Raw genomic sequence first — 9,233 nt, forward strand, 5'->3', positions numbered from 1 at the left:
CTTTTGTACTATCTTTGCAAAAATATATGTAGGTTTACCTGATACATTTCTAAAATATTTTTTATTGATTTCAGAGAGAAAGGGAGAGGGAGAGATAGAAACATCAACGATAAGAGAGAATCATTGATGGGCTGCCTCCTGAATGCCCCTCACTAGGGATTGAGCCAGCAACCCGGGTATGTGCCCTTGACTGAAATCGAACCCAGGACCCTTCAGTCCACAGGCCCCTTCAGTCCACAGGCTGATGCTCTATCCACTGAGCCAAACCAGCTCAATAAAACTTTAAATAACTGATAGGCTCAGTTGGAATTCTTTAGTTAATTGTGTTTCCCGACCTTTTAAAATTTTTTATTTGATTTTAGAGAGAAAGGGAGAGGGAGAGCAAGAGACAGAAACATGGATGTGAAAGAGAATCATCAATTGGTTGCCTCCCGTATACACTCTGACTGGGGATCGAACCTACAAACTTGGTTTGTGCTCTGACCAGAAATCAAACCAGCAACCTTTTGGTGCATAGGATGACGCTCAACCAACTGAGCCACACCGGCCAGGCCCAATCTTTTTCTCCTTAAATATTTTTTCAACAAAAGCATTCAGAAGCCCTCCTTCCTTAGAAAGTACAGTGTTGGTTTTATCTTACAGTTGGGCTCGAGGATCATTTTTCTGAACAGCACCTCCTACTGTGGACAACAGGTCCACTAGTTAAGAAGCCCCGGCAGAGCACCTACTGTGGGTAGGACACAAGGCCAGGCGTTTCCAGGGAATACAGCAGACCCACCCCTGCTGTCAACATGCTCAGCATGGATGGGAAGACACAGATAGTTTGCTGGCTGAGGTCATTTGGACACACCCTGTTTCTTTTTGCCAAAATAGCTTCCCCCTAGGCCAGACTAATGGGTTTTTGGGTCGTTATTTAATCTTAGAGGATTAATAGCCTCATGAGAACCACAAAGAGCAGAGTTGGAGAAGCTAGGGAAGGCTTCCTGGACAAGATGAGGCCTTAGCTGAGTGGATTTAGTAGAGCTGGAATGGCCCAAGAGGAAGAGAGAAGGTGGGTGGTGCAATAGCTCACAGAAGAATAGACGTGTGTGTGTGTGTGTGTGTGTGTGTGTGTGTGTGTGTGTGTGTGTTTTGAGAGGGTCATCAGAAGATTGGCCCGGCCTGGGTACCTGGCATACAATAGGCATTCAATAAATACGTATTGAATGATGGATGAAGGATGTAGAAGATGTAGATTGCCTACATTTGAACTGATACTAAGAATTAGCTGTGGCCGAAACCGGTTTGGCTCAGTGGATAGAGCGTCGGCCTGCGGACTAAAAGGTCCCAGGTTCGATTCCGGTTAAGGGCATGTACCTGGGTTGCGGGCACATCCCCAGTGGGAGATGTGCAGGAGGCAGCTGGTCGATGTTTCTCTCTCATCGATGTTTCTAACTGTCTATCCCTCTCCCTTCCTCTCTGTAAAAAATCAATAAAATATATTTTTTTAAAAAAAGAATTAGCTGTGGAATTGTTTTTAAAATTATTTTTTTCTCTCCTATAAGGCAAGTGCAAAACAAAAATGGCTAAATAGACAAGCAAAAAAACACAACAACAAAAATCTCTGTGAGTAAGTGGCCAAGGGAAACTTTACTACATGACTGAGGAAGGGACTTAATTGGAATCACTTTTTAGTGACCTGGAGCCCACCCCGCCCCCAACAGAGCAGTGTGTCCGGAGGCATGCCCACCTGCTGTCTGGGGGGAGGGATCCTGTTGGGCCAAGCCAAGAGCTTCTTGAGTTCAGCCTCCTGGCCTGTACTCCTGGAGGGACTTTGCTCCCTGTCCGGGCCATTCTGTGTTTTGTCTTTCTCGTCCACCTCCAGGTTCCTTCTCCTGAAGAACTGCTGCTGCCGGGCTCTCTGGAGCTGCTCTGTGTGCTGGGTCCTCAGCGCCTTCCCCGCCTGGCGGCAAGTGGTCATGTTGGGGCGGCAGCGGCGGCTTTCACGGGTCTCCTGCCGGCGCTCATACTTGGCCTCGTAGCTCTCGGCCCACCGGGCCAAGCCAGCGGGAGGCCTGGGGTCTGGGCTGATCATGAGGACTCCTGAGCACCTGTTGTGCTTGGCTTCCAGTTCCTGGAATAGCTGTCGGGATCTGCCAAATGCCAAGAGGGAGGAGAAGGGGAGGGGTCAGGAGATGGGCAGAAAAATGATTACCTCCCTGGACAAGGGGGCGGAAATAGCATATACATGTGGGTTGAAAACAGAGGAGGTGATGATGTCAAACCTAGAGTCAGGACTCTCAGGGTCCAGTCTCTATGCTAACTTCTGCTTTTCTCCGGCCTCTGTCTCCCCCTCTGCAAAGTGGAAAGTCTGGCTGCCACTTCTTCATTCACCAAACATCTCACTCTGCCTCTAAGTCGGGGGACCATGAGAAGTCATTGATAAAAATCATCATGATTTTGTCACCTTTTGGATGGCAGGGATGTGTCCACTCTTTGGGGTCTCCTAGGGAACCAGTTGAATGGCTCCCTGTCCCAAATCTGAAGGACAAGCAAGCATCTTTACTGCTCTCTTGGCCCAGGTTGTTACTAGAGTAGGCGAGTGACTCTACTCAAGGCCTGGAGGGACACCCAGACCCCTCCAAGGTGTGGCCAGTCCTGAGACCAGCACCCGCTGATTTCTTCTTAGCCCTTAGCCACCAGCTGTGAGCTTGGTCCTGGGCACAGTCCAGAATGGAAACCCCACCCTAATTCCTCTAATCATGGTCCATTGACACCCGACTCCCAGCCCAGACCTGGGCTCTGACTCTCAGGTGCAGATCAACTCAGATCAGTATTGGCCAAGCACCTGCCACAGGCCCAGTGCTGGCGAAACCCATATCAGAACTTCCAGCTCAATAATTCTTGGCATTGAGAGTTTCATTTTTCTGGAATCACCTCCCTGTCAGAACTAAGTATGGTGTCAAGTCTGCTTTTCTTACCCCAGACACAGGCTGTGCCATCAAAACCAGCAATCAGCCCGGCCCGTGTGGCACAACGGTTGAGCATTGACCTGTGAACCAGGAGGTTATTGTTCAATTCCTGGTCAGGGCACATGCCCGGATTGTGGGTTCGGTCCCCAGTAGGGGGTGTGCAGGAGGTAGCCAATCAATGATTCTCTCATCATTGATGTTTCTATCTCCCTCTCCCTCTCCCTTCCTCTCTGAAATCAATAAAAAATATATTTAAAAAACCCAGCAAACACATGGAGTTTGTCTCCTTAAGGTCATTACAAACAAAAATGAAACAAAATCAAACAAACCAAAACAGTAGCCCGAAGTCCCCAGGCTTTTCTGTAGAGGCCACACTTTGTCACCCCTTTACGTTGTGGCCTTACCTGCTGCTCAGATAACCCCCAATCTTTCTTCCTTCTCTGTGTTCCCCTCACCCTCTCCTACACGCACGGACCTTCTGCAAATGTGTTTCTTTACCTAGAACCCTCTGCCAACCTGGCTGAGTTGGGGCGGGACCTGGCTCAGCTGGATCCTGAGCGCTGGAAATTCTGTGCCCTTCCTCCCCTGATCACAGGAGTGACTGCAGAGAAAAGAGGAGCCCCCCTTACAGCTGCCGCTTCTCTTCTGGGTCCCCCAACCTGCCTACCCACCACCCTGGGAGCCTTAGTTCCTGAGTAGGTCAGAGAAGGGTACTTCAACTGCACCAACAGGAGGTCTTTGCCAGCTCTGGCCCTTCAGGTCTATTTACAGGCCAAATAGACTCAGGAGGTAGCAGCCTCTGTGCTCCCTTGTGCTCCCTCATCGGAACCTAACTGCCCATCTGGCTCGGTCTGGAATTCTCTGCAGGACTCATTCCCCGGGGTCAGGGGTGGGGTGGCCTCACTCCCTGAGAAGGGTCTTATGTGGTTCAGCCCTGCACCTTCTCAAATGCCTGAGTCCTGGAGGGGCATCGCCTGGTCCTGGGTAGGGCTGACCCGAGCAGAGCTGTGAGGGTGCTGTCATGCTTGTTCTAACTTCCCACCCTGGCTGTTTCACCTTTTTTTTGGTTAATCCTCCCCCAAGGATATTTTCCCATTGAATTTTAGAGAGAGTAGAAGGGAGAGGGAGAGACAGAGAGAGAGAGAGTGAGAGTGAGCCATCCATTGGTTGCCTCCTGTGTGCATTCCGACCAGGGCTGGGGATCAACCCTGCAACCAAGGTACATGCCCTTGACCTAATCAAACCCAGGACTCTTCAGTCCACAGGCCGACACTCTATCCACTGAGCCAAACCAGCTAGAGCTGTTTCACCTTTCTTTAGGCTTTTCTCCTCACTCTGTAGGGGTCCTCTGACTTCCCATCTGCCACTTTATTTATTAAAAGAACTTAGATAAGCCCATTCATGTTAAGTTATAAATGACTGGCTGGAGGAAACTGGGATTAAGTGCAGGTGAACTCCATGTCTGGAATCTATGCCATGGCATCCTATGCAGAGCCCCTGGCTATTCTGCCATGGATGGGGGAGGCGGGGAGCCCAGCTCTGGGCGTAGTGTGGCTTTAATTCTCGGCTCTGACACCTACTACCTATGTGCTTTTGAAGAAACTATTAAACACCTCTGAGCCTCAGTCTCCTCATTTATAAAATGGAAACTTATCTCATAAGGTTATGAGGATTAAATAAAAAAATGCACCCCAGCCGGTGTGGCACAGTAGTTGAGCATTGACCTATGAACCAGGAAGTCATGGTTTGATCCCTGGTCAGGGCACATGTCCTGGTTATCAGCTTGATCCCCAGTAGGGAGCATGCATGAGGCCCCTGGCCAAAGACTCTCATCATTGATGTTTCTATCTCTCCCTCTCCCTTCCTCTCTAAAACCAATAAAAATATATTTTAAAAAAAGAAAAGAAAAAATTGCATGTCAAGCATCTGACACATAGCACACAACAAATGTCAGCTTTTTATAATAATAATAAAGATCAGCTATGATCATTATTACCCCCTGTCCTGCAGATCTTGGATACTGCGGACACGGTGCCGTAAGACAAAGGCCCCAAGCTAACCTAGCGCTCCCAGGACCAAGAATGCCGCCCCCGCCAGTCCCCTTTTCTCTTGAAGGGGTGCTGTTTACCCCACGGAGGGGATGCCGGTCCCGGGACATCCTCCTATTTACTACTCTGGTTCACCTGGCCTCTGGGTTTGGGCCAGAAGAAGAAAGGGCTTCTCTATGGCCGGGACACAGCCACCTTCTCAGCTAGGCCTGGCAGAAAGGCAAAGAGATGGGGGTGAAAAACTGTGTCCAGCCTGCGCTCCACCATTACATGTGGGGGCAGGTCCCCACCCTGTGTGGCTCCAGGTGACCACAGGCTAGGTAGAGGAGGCGGATCCCTGGGTATGCAGAATCCTCCCCCTTCCTGCCCTGAAGAGGACAGGGCCATGGGGAGGAGCTGAGTCTGAGGGAAGGCCTCTCTGGACGCCACCAGGCTGTCTGCACTAATCCGCTGAAACAGGCTGCCTCCTCCGCTTCCTGAGGGGCAGGTGCTGGGGCTTGTTACCCGAGCGGGAGGTGCGCTAGAAATGGCCCCTTAGAGAAGCGAGCATTCCCCGACCCCCAAGCCCTCACGCCTGGTAGCACTTCTGCGGACAGCTGAGCAGAATCCTGCCCAGCTCCTGGGACAGCTGGCCTGTTCTGATGGCTTGCACCAACCAGGAGGCCATGTGGGTCGGCTCACTGACAGCGATGGGCTGTAGAAGAAAAAGGGAACTGGTCTCTGTGAAGTTCAAAGATAGGTTACTGGGCCACTGCCCGGGCTTTCTGGCATCTGTGGGGCACCCCTTGGCAGCATGACAGGGCCCAGTGGAGCTCCGGGGAGACGTGGACTGGCTGGGGACAGCCCTCCTCACTGCCAGAGGGAGATGTCCGAGTGCTGGCCTTCTGAGTCTCTGTTCCCACTTCCTGGCTGTGTGTGCGGTGAATGGCTTCCCAGTCCAGAGCTCTTGCTGTGAGCTAGGACAGATAGGCCTACACTTAAGCTGCTGGGAAGGCAGCTTCTCATCTGGGGGACTCCCTGCTTTGAAGAGAGCTGTTAAAGTTCACTTAACTTACGCCCCTGTCGCTAGGTAGCCTGAATCCTCTCATTGACTCACCCCTAATTCAATCTAATGGATGGAGAGAGGAGCCATGGAAGCTGTACACTGTGGCCAGTGGCTCCGGAAACCAGTGCGGGGTGCTTTCTTAGTTACCCAACGCCCAATGCCCAACGCTCTTAAGCTCCACCATCTGCTCCTGTGTCTCCCCCTTCAGCTCAGGGAAGCTCCAATGAGGGAGGTGCTTCTGTTCCACCCCAGAGTCGGGGGACCCCAACCTGAACACAAAAACATCTTCCTCCTCAGTTACCTTGGGTCCCAGGCTCCAACCCAAGCAGCTCAGAAAAGCCTTCCAACTCCCGGTAGATCTTGGCTCTGGTCTCAGATGGGGCAAGACAGCAGCCGAGTCAAGTGCAAGCTTTCAATCCGTGGCTCTGGGTCCCCTTAGCATTTCCCTTCTTGGTACTGTTTCTCTTCGCGCAGAAGCCTCGCCGAAACAGGAAACAGATAAAGCCACAATGCTTGCTCACCCCAGTTCCTCTCTCTTGCTTTCTGGCACAATCTGAGTGGGCCCCTGAGCCCTGGAGGCCTCCACAGGGCTGGGCCTAGGAGCTCCTCCCATCAGAGGGCACCCCAGCCACCCTTTCTCTTGCTACTGGATTGGTCTGCGCTCTTGGACAGTTTCAAGTTAAGATCCCTTTCCAAGAGTAGACGAGGATGGGTCTCTGGGTCAGATTCACATCTTGCAGCTTCGATGAGATGCTCCCATTATAGGTTTTCAATGTTCTCTTTCCTTTAATTACCTCTTCCCAGTCCTGACGTTGTAAAGAGTTTCTGCTCTTCTGAAGTATTGGTGTTTTTTTTTCATATTTCTGAAATGAGGCCAGCTGAAGCAACAGTGTGTGTGTGTGTGTGTGTGTGTGTGTGTGTGTGTGTGTGTGTGTGAAAGGGTGTGTGGCAAGGTAGTGAAGGGAGCAATAGTAGAATCTTCTAAAAATATTTTCCAGTCAATAGACTAGGAAATTTGGGGGGGAAACTAAAAGAAACTGATCTGTGTGCATTGCTAAGAAACTATTACAGATGATATAGTCAGGAAATTCCCAAGAACTTCAGGATAAGATAGTGGGAAGGGAACCGGACTGGGACAAGTTAACCGAGTAGCTTTGTAACCTTGTGCAATTCGCTTTTAACGGTACACTCAGTACATGGTTGGGTGATTTCCATGGTGCCTATGAATTCTCAGGCTTGACACATATGAGGTGCATAATGAGACATTTAAACAGCTGTAATAACACTTATTAACATACGGGGAGTATGTCACAATCTTCATTGCTGTTACTTCCCCATTCTCTGAGGAGAAAAAGGACAAGGACTTGGCAGGGAAAAGGGCAGGGGATGATTCTCAAGCATTAACACCAAAGGCCTCAGGATGAGAGACAATAGCCCCAGGTCCTGTGTTTGGAGTTTGACATATGGAGACGGAATGAGCAGAGGACGGAGCGGTTGGGGAATTCAAGATGAAGAATAAGAGAATTTCATTGGCACAGAATAAATAGTGAGTGGGCTTAGGGAGTTTAGGGCACTAGAGCATCAGAAGGGACAGCGGATTGTAACAGGAGTTCCTGTGGACAAACTATTTGGGTTCCATTCAAAATTAGAAAGAAGTGTGTGTCTGGCTGGTGTGGCTCAGTTGTTGAGTGTCAACCTATGAGCCAGGAGGTCACGGTTGATTCCCAGACAGGAATCACATGCCCGGGGTGTTGGGCTTGATCCCCAGTAGGGGCCATGCGGAAAGCAGCCCGTCAATGATTCTCTCTCCTCATTGATGTGCGGTGAGGGGAGCCTGGAGCTCCAAGTCTTGCAGAGTGGCGCAGGTTGGGCAAACTTAAACCTGTTCCTGCTCAAGGTCTCCCCAGTGAGTGACTTGAAAACTCTCTTTGTTGTCTTCCAAGTGTAGGTGGTAACTATTCAGTCAGACGTCCACCCAAATATCTTGAGCACAAATGTTCTCAGAGGTGCTACAGTCTAAACCAGTGGCTCCTAACCCCCCTTTTTTTGTGGCCATGCCCCACCTAAGCATCTCTGAAATCCTGATATCCCCCCGTGACATATAATTCTTGTTATTCAGAAAGTGAGCTCCTCTTCACGTGGAGGAAGCCTAAAGGGCCATTAACTTGGTCTAAACAAGCTTCCAAGGAACATGGCATCCATGAAAGAGAAAAGTAAAAGAACGAAAGGACAGTTAAAGTACTGAGGAATAAATCACTAAGAAATTGTTAAAAAAAATAATAATATGAAGTGATATGAAAAAATAGCAAAAAAAGTTTCAAAACATATAATAGAGAACTGAAGTGCATAAACATATCACAATATACGTTTATATACTGTGTATGAGGCCCCTAGAACCTTAAGAAATGCAAAAAATTTACTGTTAATAACTCATTCTCAAATTGCCCCCTTAAAACTCAAATAGCCCGCCCCCCCCCGGGTGTGTGTGCCCCACGTTGTGAACCGCTGTAACCCATCAGGAGAAGATAAATATTTCCTTAACTTCTACATTTTCAAGGTTGCGACTTCACACTCGTGGCAGGACTGAATTCTCAGTCCTCTTCTCTCTTTGGTTGCTTTGTGTCATTAGAGTAGAGAGAGGACCTTTTAGTATAATAAATCTTCAAAGCTATGCTGTAAGAGATGACCAATATTAGCCAGAGATTTGTCTATTGTATAGATGCTAAGAATCTGGAAGACTTAAGCCTAAGGCCAACCAGCTATAGATCATTCTTATGGGTCTCGGCATTGAGAAAGACAAATTAGTTTTCATCCTAGGCTCCTGAGAAAGATGGTCTCGCTAGCTTTGACCTTGAAGGCTCTGATAGGAGCCTCAGGCCTGGGGTGGGGACAGAGACGTGTGTGTGTGTGTGTGTGTGTGTGTGTGTGTGTGTGTGTGTGTGTGTGAGAGAAGAGATGTGTGTGTGTGTGTGTGTGTGACAGAACAGACAGGAAAGGAAAGAGGAAGGTAGACCAGAAAAAGGCCCCCCCAGGCACCCCTCTCTGTTTGGACCAAAGCAAAAAAACCACACGTTAATCTTTAGCAGTGGTTCTCAACCTGTGGGTCGAGACCCCTTTGGCCGTCGAATGACCCTTTCACACGGGTCGCCTAAGACCATCCTGCATATCAGATATTTACATTACGATTCC

Source organism: Myotis davidii, unplaced genomic scaffold (genome assembly GCF_000327345.1).
Source record: "Myotis davidii unplaced genomic scaffold, ASM32734v1 scaffold622, whole genome shotgun sequence".
Classification (NCBI taxonomy): domain Eukaryota; kingdom Metazoa; phylum Chordata; class Mammalia; order Chiroptera; family Vespertilionidae; genus Myotis; species Myotis davidii.